Source organism: Octodon degus, unplaced genomic scaffold (genome assembly GCF_000260255.1).
Source record: "Octodon degus isolate 3935 unplaced genomic scaffold, OctDeg1.0 scaffold00007, whole genome shotgun sequence".
NCBI classification, from domain to species: domain Eukaryota; kingdom Metazoa; phylum Chordata; class Mammalia; order Rodentia; family Octodontidae; genus Octodon; species Octodon degus.
This window is the reverse complement of record NW_004524583.1, coordinates 33,334,385-33,342,371: the sequence shown is the minus strand read 5'-3', so window position 1 is coordinate 33,342,371 and position 7,987 is coordinate 33,334,385.

Here is a 7,987-nt window from a genome sequence, read left to right as displayed (position 1 = left end):
GCATGTGGTGCTGGGGGATTGAACCGTGGTCCCTTTGCTTTGCTGAGCTTGTTCTAAGTAGGTGCTTTAGACCACTGAGCCATCTCACCAGCCCCCCCTATTTATTTTTGAGACAAGGTCTCAATGTAGTTCAGGCTGGCCTTGAACTTACTATGTAGCCTAGGCTGCAGCAACTTTTAAAATGAGGTAATGACAATGAATATCTCTAGTGAAAGTACTCAGCTGTGGCACCCAATCATGTAGTTCCCTTTGTAGCCTTCCTTTAGGGTGACAGCTTATTCAGGATGAGGCCTGTCAGCATGGTTGCTGCTTCCATTAACTCGCCTTTATGGTCTTTAACAGCCCTGAGCACCTTAGACCACGTTCAGCTGGAAAACCAAGCAACTTTCTCCCATCCACGTACCAACCAGGCCCGACCCTTCCAAGATCAGATCGGGTGCATTCAGGGTGGTATGGCCGTAGGCACCAAGCACATTTCTGAATGGGTAGGTTCTTAAGACAGTCTTCTAGGGATGACTAGTAAGAAGTCACGCTTAGACTGAGGTAGGATAAGAGACAGATGTCTTCTATGGACTGTGTCCGTGGCCTCGTGGCCTATCCTGATAGTGTGTTTCTGCCCTAGGGCAGAAACCTAGTACCTTTGACTTCTTAACCCATCTGTATACCAAAGTGTGATAATAGCTACCAGTTTTGAAACTTTGGGAGCTTTATTTAGTACATTGTCTCTAGCCAAGGATGTAGTTTAGTGGCACAGCACTTAAAGTACAAGTACAAGGTCATGAGTTCAATTCCTGATACCAGAACCCCCAATCAAATTAATAACAATATACATTGTCTTGTATTTGCAGTGATGTGACAAAAGTAGGTCATGTTTTCATCATTTTACATGCACAATTGAGGCACAGAGACAATAAGTAACTGTCAGGGTTCCTGGCTAGCAAATTGTATAGCTGTGTTTAGACATACGTCTGTTTCATGTCAGAGCCCAAACCACATTTCTGGTTTGTCTCTAGCAGATTAGTTTAGACCGTTTGATATGCAGACAGATAGTGAGGTTAAGCTTAACAGACTAAGTTGTATGGTAATAACAATAAGCTTGTCTTCTGGATGGTTAACAACCTAAGTTTGCAGACCAAAATTAGAGAAAAAGGAGGGCCTCAAGGAAAGCCAACATTTTGGCCCTAGCCTTCCAAGGTCAATTAAGACTCAGGACATATGAGAACGTGTACTGTAATGTCATGTAACTCAGTAGTGTCCCAAATTTTCTGATCAAGGAGATTATGGGGCCAAAGAGGAAAGTGATCGATGTTGTAGAGTGTGCCTAAGGAGAGTCACATGGAGAGAAAACATTCTCTCAGGCTTTCACAGAGAGCACATTGGTCAAGCAATGGCCGTGATTCATCCACATGGCTGACACTGACAAAGGTTCTACAATCTGAAGTACAGGATCTCAGGATAAATCCAGAGGGGATTTCACTGACCTTATCAGACCCAAAAGCTACAACTCTTGTTGCATAGGTCCTGCTTTACCTTGGTCTTAACCATCCAGCAGAAAAGTATAAAAATGAAATATAAGAAGTAAAGCCATGCTGTTATGTTGAGCTGTAGGGGACTCAGGTCAACAATTTCTGACATTGCCAGTGAAGTGGAAGACCCAATACTATTATGGGCTACTGGACTCTTTTAGAATATTTTGCTGAGTTTACACACCTATAATATTCAAATAACGGAACTTAACGAAAAAAGGGGATACAGATGAATGTCCATTTTGTATCTGTGTATTCAAAGTGGTTAGGATAGATATATAGTTACATTCTCTTAATGAATAGAGTGATTTGTTCTAATGGTGTTTGTAGATAGGATATCATGTCTGCATCTTGTACAGCAATTAACCACTAGGAGAATGTATGCAATGTGTTATTATTAAAACTGTCCTACCAATTTGATTTGAAAAAAAAAAAAAAGATTAGTTAGACCAAGGAAGTTCAAGTACTGGCCCCCAGAGCTCATGGGCGCTGCTCCTGTTGACTTTGTGCTGGGCATGACAGACACTTGCGTCCTCGTTTACCTACCAGTCATGTGGAGGCCGGGGTGGTAAGGAGAGGGTCTACCCATCCAGCCAGGGAGCTTGCGAGAGGTGCAGCTATTCATGGTAGTTTTAAAATCTTCATGGCAAAAGATGCAAGCTAATAACTTGAGTGAAGAGCCTTCCAAGTTTAAATGAATCTACATAATGAATAGAGGACTCTTGAGAATATAACTGGGGAAACAGATCCTGAAATTTTATGTTCTCACCAGTGGAAAATCTGTGTGTCTCTATGCAGGTGAAATAATGAGAATGAGGTCAGACACTACATAATATCCCAGTATTTATCTCTGGTAACTTAAGTCTTCATGAAAAGAACTCATTTGAATAAATATAGTCTCTACCTGAAGTTGTACCTGTTGTTGAATTCTTGATAGGCATCTCACTGAGTAAGCAGGCATTTTCAAGAGTGTCAGACAAAGCTGGCTGTACGCAGAGCCTGCCCTCCTGCGTGTCTAGGATGCAGTCAGTGCTCGCAACACCCCCTTATCTGCATGGGGATTTGTACCTGAAGGACTCTGTCAGGTCCTTCCTATCAGCAGCCCAACAATGATGCTGCTGCTGTCTCCAGAACTCCCGCTCGAGGGTGTAGCTGAGACACTCCTCTCTTTGCCAGTTAGCAGAGTCAGGGACTTTAGGATTTGGACACCAGCAAGAGAGCCATCCATCTTTTTAGGCTGTGTCACAAACAGTTGTGTAAGAGGAAGCATATTGTAGCATTTTCTGCTACATCTCTTAAGTCCTAGGACTAACCCTACTCCAACGCTTCATTTCTTATATATATTACCTGCCATCCCACCCCCATTCTGGTGTTTCTGTTATACCACTGGATTTATATCCTTTTCTAGTGAATTCTGTACATATCCACGTTTCCACAACACTTCCTGTGTATGGGATACTGTTCAGAGAGCTAGGAAAAGAAGATAAAATTTGATCCCTGCCTCTAAGACCTTGGACAGCCTTGTGTAGGGAGCTAGACATAATCCATTGTCTTTAGTTTCCTTTCCCTGAGGTGTGGACACATAGACGGTCTCCACCTTTCCCCATAATTTGATTTGTTTACTTAGGGAAGGCGCTTTTTTTATGCATTTGGAGACTTTTTGCATTATAGAATAATATCTAATAATAATTTGTCTTTCACAAAAAGGAAAGGCCTTCTCTATTGACTTTCAAACAAAGAACTCTTGTAAAGATGGGTTTCAGAGTCTCAAGAATCACATCCCTGCTGTAGTAGGCTGTTATTGCCCATGCAGGTCTTAGGCAGGCTAGAAAAATGGAACTCCATAATCTTAGGGCCAATCTTTTTTTTCTAACCTATTGTCCCAGGCAAAGCTGACCTAATGTATTGACTTCGCAGGGTACTGGCCAGTAACTTGCAGCTCATTCAATAAAATAAAAATCTTTAGCAGATGAGGAAAGGGATTTATCTTCATTAGAAATCTGAAGGGATGTACTATGTCAGAATTATTAGGGGATGGCAGAGGAAAGACAATCCTATTTCGAAAGAACCCAAAGTTGAAAGTCCATGAAGAGCCTTGAAGTTGGTTTTGTGACTCCTGGGGTGGAAACTAGCTTTAGTTTCCTTTCATGTTAATCAAACCCATGATCTGGAGTCCCTGGTTATCTCTGGGACATAGTGCAGCTGATGTTTGTTCCTGAGGGGTTTGAGCAGAACTTAACAGTTGGTTCTTTAGATTTCTGAGCTGGATCCTGGCCAGATGGGCCTTCCTTCAGACCCTTGTCGGGAAAAACAGTTCACTCTTTAGGTTCCCTTCCTAAAGAGATTTCACCTCTGAAACCATGTTACAGTACCAGCTAGTGTTTCCTGAGAAAGTTACAGCAATGAAATTAAACATGGGCATTCTGTAGACCTTGTACTTGGGATCCTGCTCAGTGCAGACAAGCATGTTGGGTCCTGGCAGGCCTGTGTGTACTGTTCTGGACACCTCTGGAAGGAGGGTGGGCCAGCAGTCCTCTGTAGACTCCACAGTGGTTCTGGTTTCAACAATTACGGCCTATTATCCCCCAACCTTGAACATTTTATTGTCTTGGCATCCAGACTATGCCTTCCAGGCAGCCTCTCACACCCGGAATCAGCACAAATCCCTTTTGTCAGACCATATCTTGAGTTTTGGCTTAAAATTGTCACTGTGGATTAGACATCGGGAAAACTCCAGTCCTGATTTCTGAGGGGTACAGCTAGACCTGGAGGCTCAGTGCCGTGGGAATGGGGGCCCAAGATGCTGGTTGGCACAGGACATGGTGAACTTTGGGAGCAGAGCCAGGGTCCCCGAGGCCTGAGGCCCAGGGAAGTCTGGCCCGGAACAGCTGGGTATTGAAGCAGGGACGCTCGCCCTGTATTTTAAGCCTTGGCAGTAGGTCAGAGCGACAGGCGGTTCTAGCAGGGTCCACTTCCTTCGTATTGTCTCCATCCCAGCCTCACTCTTCCTCCCAGACATCTGCTTCAGATTTGAGCCCTTGCCTTCTTGCCTGGTTCTGTCCTGCAAGGGCAGGTGTGCAGGCAAGGAGGGGAGTTCAGATACAGGTGCTGCAGAAGAGTAGGGGGTCTGACCTGTTTTTTATATATCACCAAAATCTAGCCAGTAAGTTGCTTCACTGCTTGTGTAAAGTAAGTGACCTGAAAGAAGGCCTTGGGCCCAGATGGGGAGGGCTCTGGGCGCCCCAGGAGCTGCTTTTCAGACGCTACTCAGAGTCAGTCCCGAAGGAGCTGAGGCGGGGATCAGTGCCCACGGTGAGCCGCGGCGGTGCTAATGAGGTATCAAGCAGCTCTTTCCAGACTGGTGTCTCCACGTGAGCTGCAACAGAAGATGGGTCGGAGCAGTGCAGCCACCCTTCAGTGAGACGGCTGTGGGCAGAGAAGTTTGTCCCACACTTCTGGGAATCTCAGTCCATTTTAAGGAATGAAAAAGGAGAAGTACTGGGGAGCCTAGGAACACAACCTCGGCACCTTTGTGATAATGAGGCTGACTTCCGGTGTGTGCTTACTGAGCCAGGCCCTGGGCAAAGCACTTGGCCTGTGTTAGCTCAATCTGCAAGGCAAATACAGTCAGCATGCCCATTTTACAGATGAGACTGAAGCACAGAGAAGCAATTTGTTCAAAGTTAGATGGCCAGTGACCCCGAGGAGGGTTGGGTCAGCACTGGCAAGACCTGGCAAGAGAGCTGCTAGTGGTCTCTTCATCCAAATTCTGTGGGCTCCTGATTCGTAGGATTCCAGGGAGCCAGGTTGGTGAGTGCTTCTCCAGCCCGCCCGGCACTCTGCCTTGTGAGTTTCTGCTGCGCAGTCAGGGCAGAGCTCGGGCTCTGCACCCCTGCATCTAAGATGGGAGGAGCCCTCCACCGCCCAGTGCTAACAGGCTGGAGACGTGCCTAAGGTTGTTGCCCAGCTCCAAGCCCCTGATGAGAATGGAAGAGGAGCTGAAGAGCAAGAGCTGGAAGCCTGCGGCCTGCCAGGGTTTCTACTTCAAAGCTGAGGGGTGAGAGCCAAGCCCATCGGTTGGCTGGGATGCTGGGAGCCTCTGTGACATACCAACCCTGGTGGACTTTTGCCGAGGAGGAAACCCTGTGAATAGTGACAGGCCACAGGCCGCTTCTAGCTGTTGCTTCTAGGGCTGTGCCCGAAGCTTCCTCGTGTGGGGGCAGCCCCGTTGCAAAGGAGAACAGATGTGCTGAGAGGTGCCTCCCTGGCCTGGCCAGCTGGCCTGACACGGGGCGGCAGCTCTCACAAGTGGTTCAGTGGGCATAGCCTGGGCTCATGCCAGCCTTGGTTCCTCTGCTCGTATCCTGAAGTCTCAGGAAGGCACACAGCCTGTCCTGCCCGCTTAACCTGCAGGCTCAGCTGTGTCAGGGTCTGTGAGACACGCTAACACTGTGTCTGACATAGTGCACTTTTTTTAGTAGGCTTTTCCCCCCTGTGGTAGGGATTGACACCAGGGCCTCACACATACTAGGCAAGTACTGTAGCACTGAGCTACATATTCAGCACTCATAGGTATCACTATTAACAATAGCAAACCAATATCCACAGCTGTTTTAGGCAGGTTGAAGATATGAATTTGGAAGATCGGGGTTAATCCTGAATTTGCTTCTTGGTCATTTGTATAATTTTACATACACTGCTTCATCTTTCTTCAATGAAAAAGACTGATTCTAGCATGGACAACAGTGGGAATGTTGTCCTTGCATGGAAATGTGAAGCTCAGATGCGTGGGGGAGGTGACACCCCAAATGCTGGCATGGCCTCCGTCATTGCCACTGGCTGCCCTTGGCTCTGGCCCTGGCCCATCCTGGGTATAGTTAAACCCCTTGCTTTTCCTTTCAGCAGAAACAAACCTGGAATTTTTTCAGAAAAAAGGGTTTAAAAATGAAGGGGGTTCACCCCAAACAAGGACATGCAGATGAAGAGGAGCACTTGGGCTATGGGAAACAGATGGCTTCTGCTATTAAGTCCAACCTCAGAGGCCAAACCCATTGCCAGCTATGGCCATAGCCACCATTTCCTGTCCCTCTTCACCTTTCCACTTCCTCCAGTTTCTGGAGAGTTCCTACCATAGATTCAGGGTTCAGAAGCACCAAGGTGAAGGAGAATCTGGGCCAGCCTGTTTCACTCTTCCTTACACAGCTAGATGTGGCTCACAGACTTTAAAAGATCATGTTTCCGGGGCTGGCGAGATGGCTCAGTGGTCTAAAGCACCTACTTAGAACAAGCTTAGCAAAGCACAGGGACTGCGGTTCAATCCCCCAGCACCACATGCCAGCTAGCCCTGCCCCCTGGTGGGCTGAGCTGGCCACACACACGCACACACACACACACAAATAAAATTAAAAAAAAAGATCATGTTTCCAAAGCTCACAGCAAGTCAAGCTCCTGACTTAGAGCTCCTTACACAGGCTCCTTTCGAGGTCATTATTTTTTTCAAGGTCATATGTTGTTTTTTTCCTTTTTTTTTTTGGCGGAATCGGGGATTGAACTCAGGTCCTTGTGCTTGCCAGGGAAGTGCTTATTCTACTGAGCCATCTCTCCAGCTTTCCTTCTATTCTTATTAGCATGTGTTTGCAGTACATAATGAATCACGTCGCAGTGGGGTTTGTACATGTGCAGAACACAGTCCACTTCGTTTCTCGCCCCTCCTCCCATTCCTCCCAGCTCCCTCCAGTGCTTATTCCCGTCTCCATTTGCAAAACCTTTGTTTCATAATACTGCAGCAGGAGGGATTTAAAGCCCTGTATTGGGTCTCCACCCTGATTCCTACTCTGTCATTCCCACTTTGTGTCAGTTTGGGCTGTGACTAAAGGGACTTGAGTTAGGCAAATATTCAGGGGGTCTGCTGGGCCTGCTGTAATGTGCTCGTGTGTTTATGCTGGGAAAGCAGTCAGCAGGTTGCATGCAATGCATTTATATCCTGTGTCATACTTCACTGCTCGCCATCCTGATTAGAAAACGCTCTGCCAGGACACAGGACACACGGACAAGTGCAGGATCGCCACCTCCTTCCCAGCACCAGGGGTGGGGGTGTGAGGAGAGAGGCCAGGGCTGACATGTACGGAGCCAAGAGCTAGTCTGTGAGGGTCTCCACACAGCAGATGGCCAGGACATACTGAGGTTCCCTGCTGCCTCAAGCATCTGTAATTTTGGGAGCCCTCTTTATAGAAAACAATGCATAATTAGGTATGAAGGAGAACATGTATTTAGGATAAGGAAAAACATGAAATCACAATCCTTACCAGGCTGCGGAATACCCTGATCATCACGTCGTCTGCACATACTGCAGGCCGGCATCTGAATCTGGCCGCGTCGGCTGCTTTCGTGCCTCTGCCCCGTTGCCAGTTCCCCTCTGATGGGGTATTAAAGAGGGCTATAAAGGGGTTGACTTCACAGTG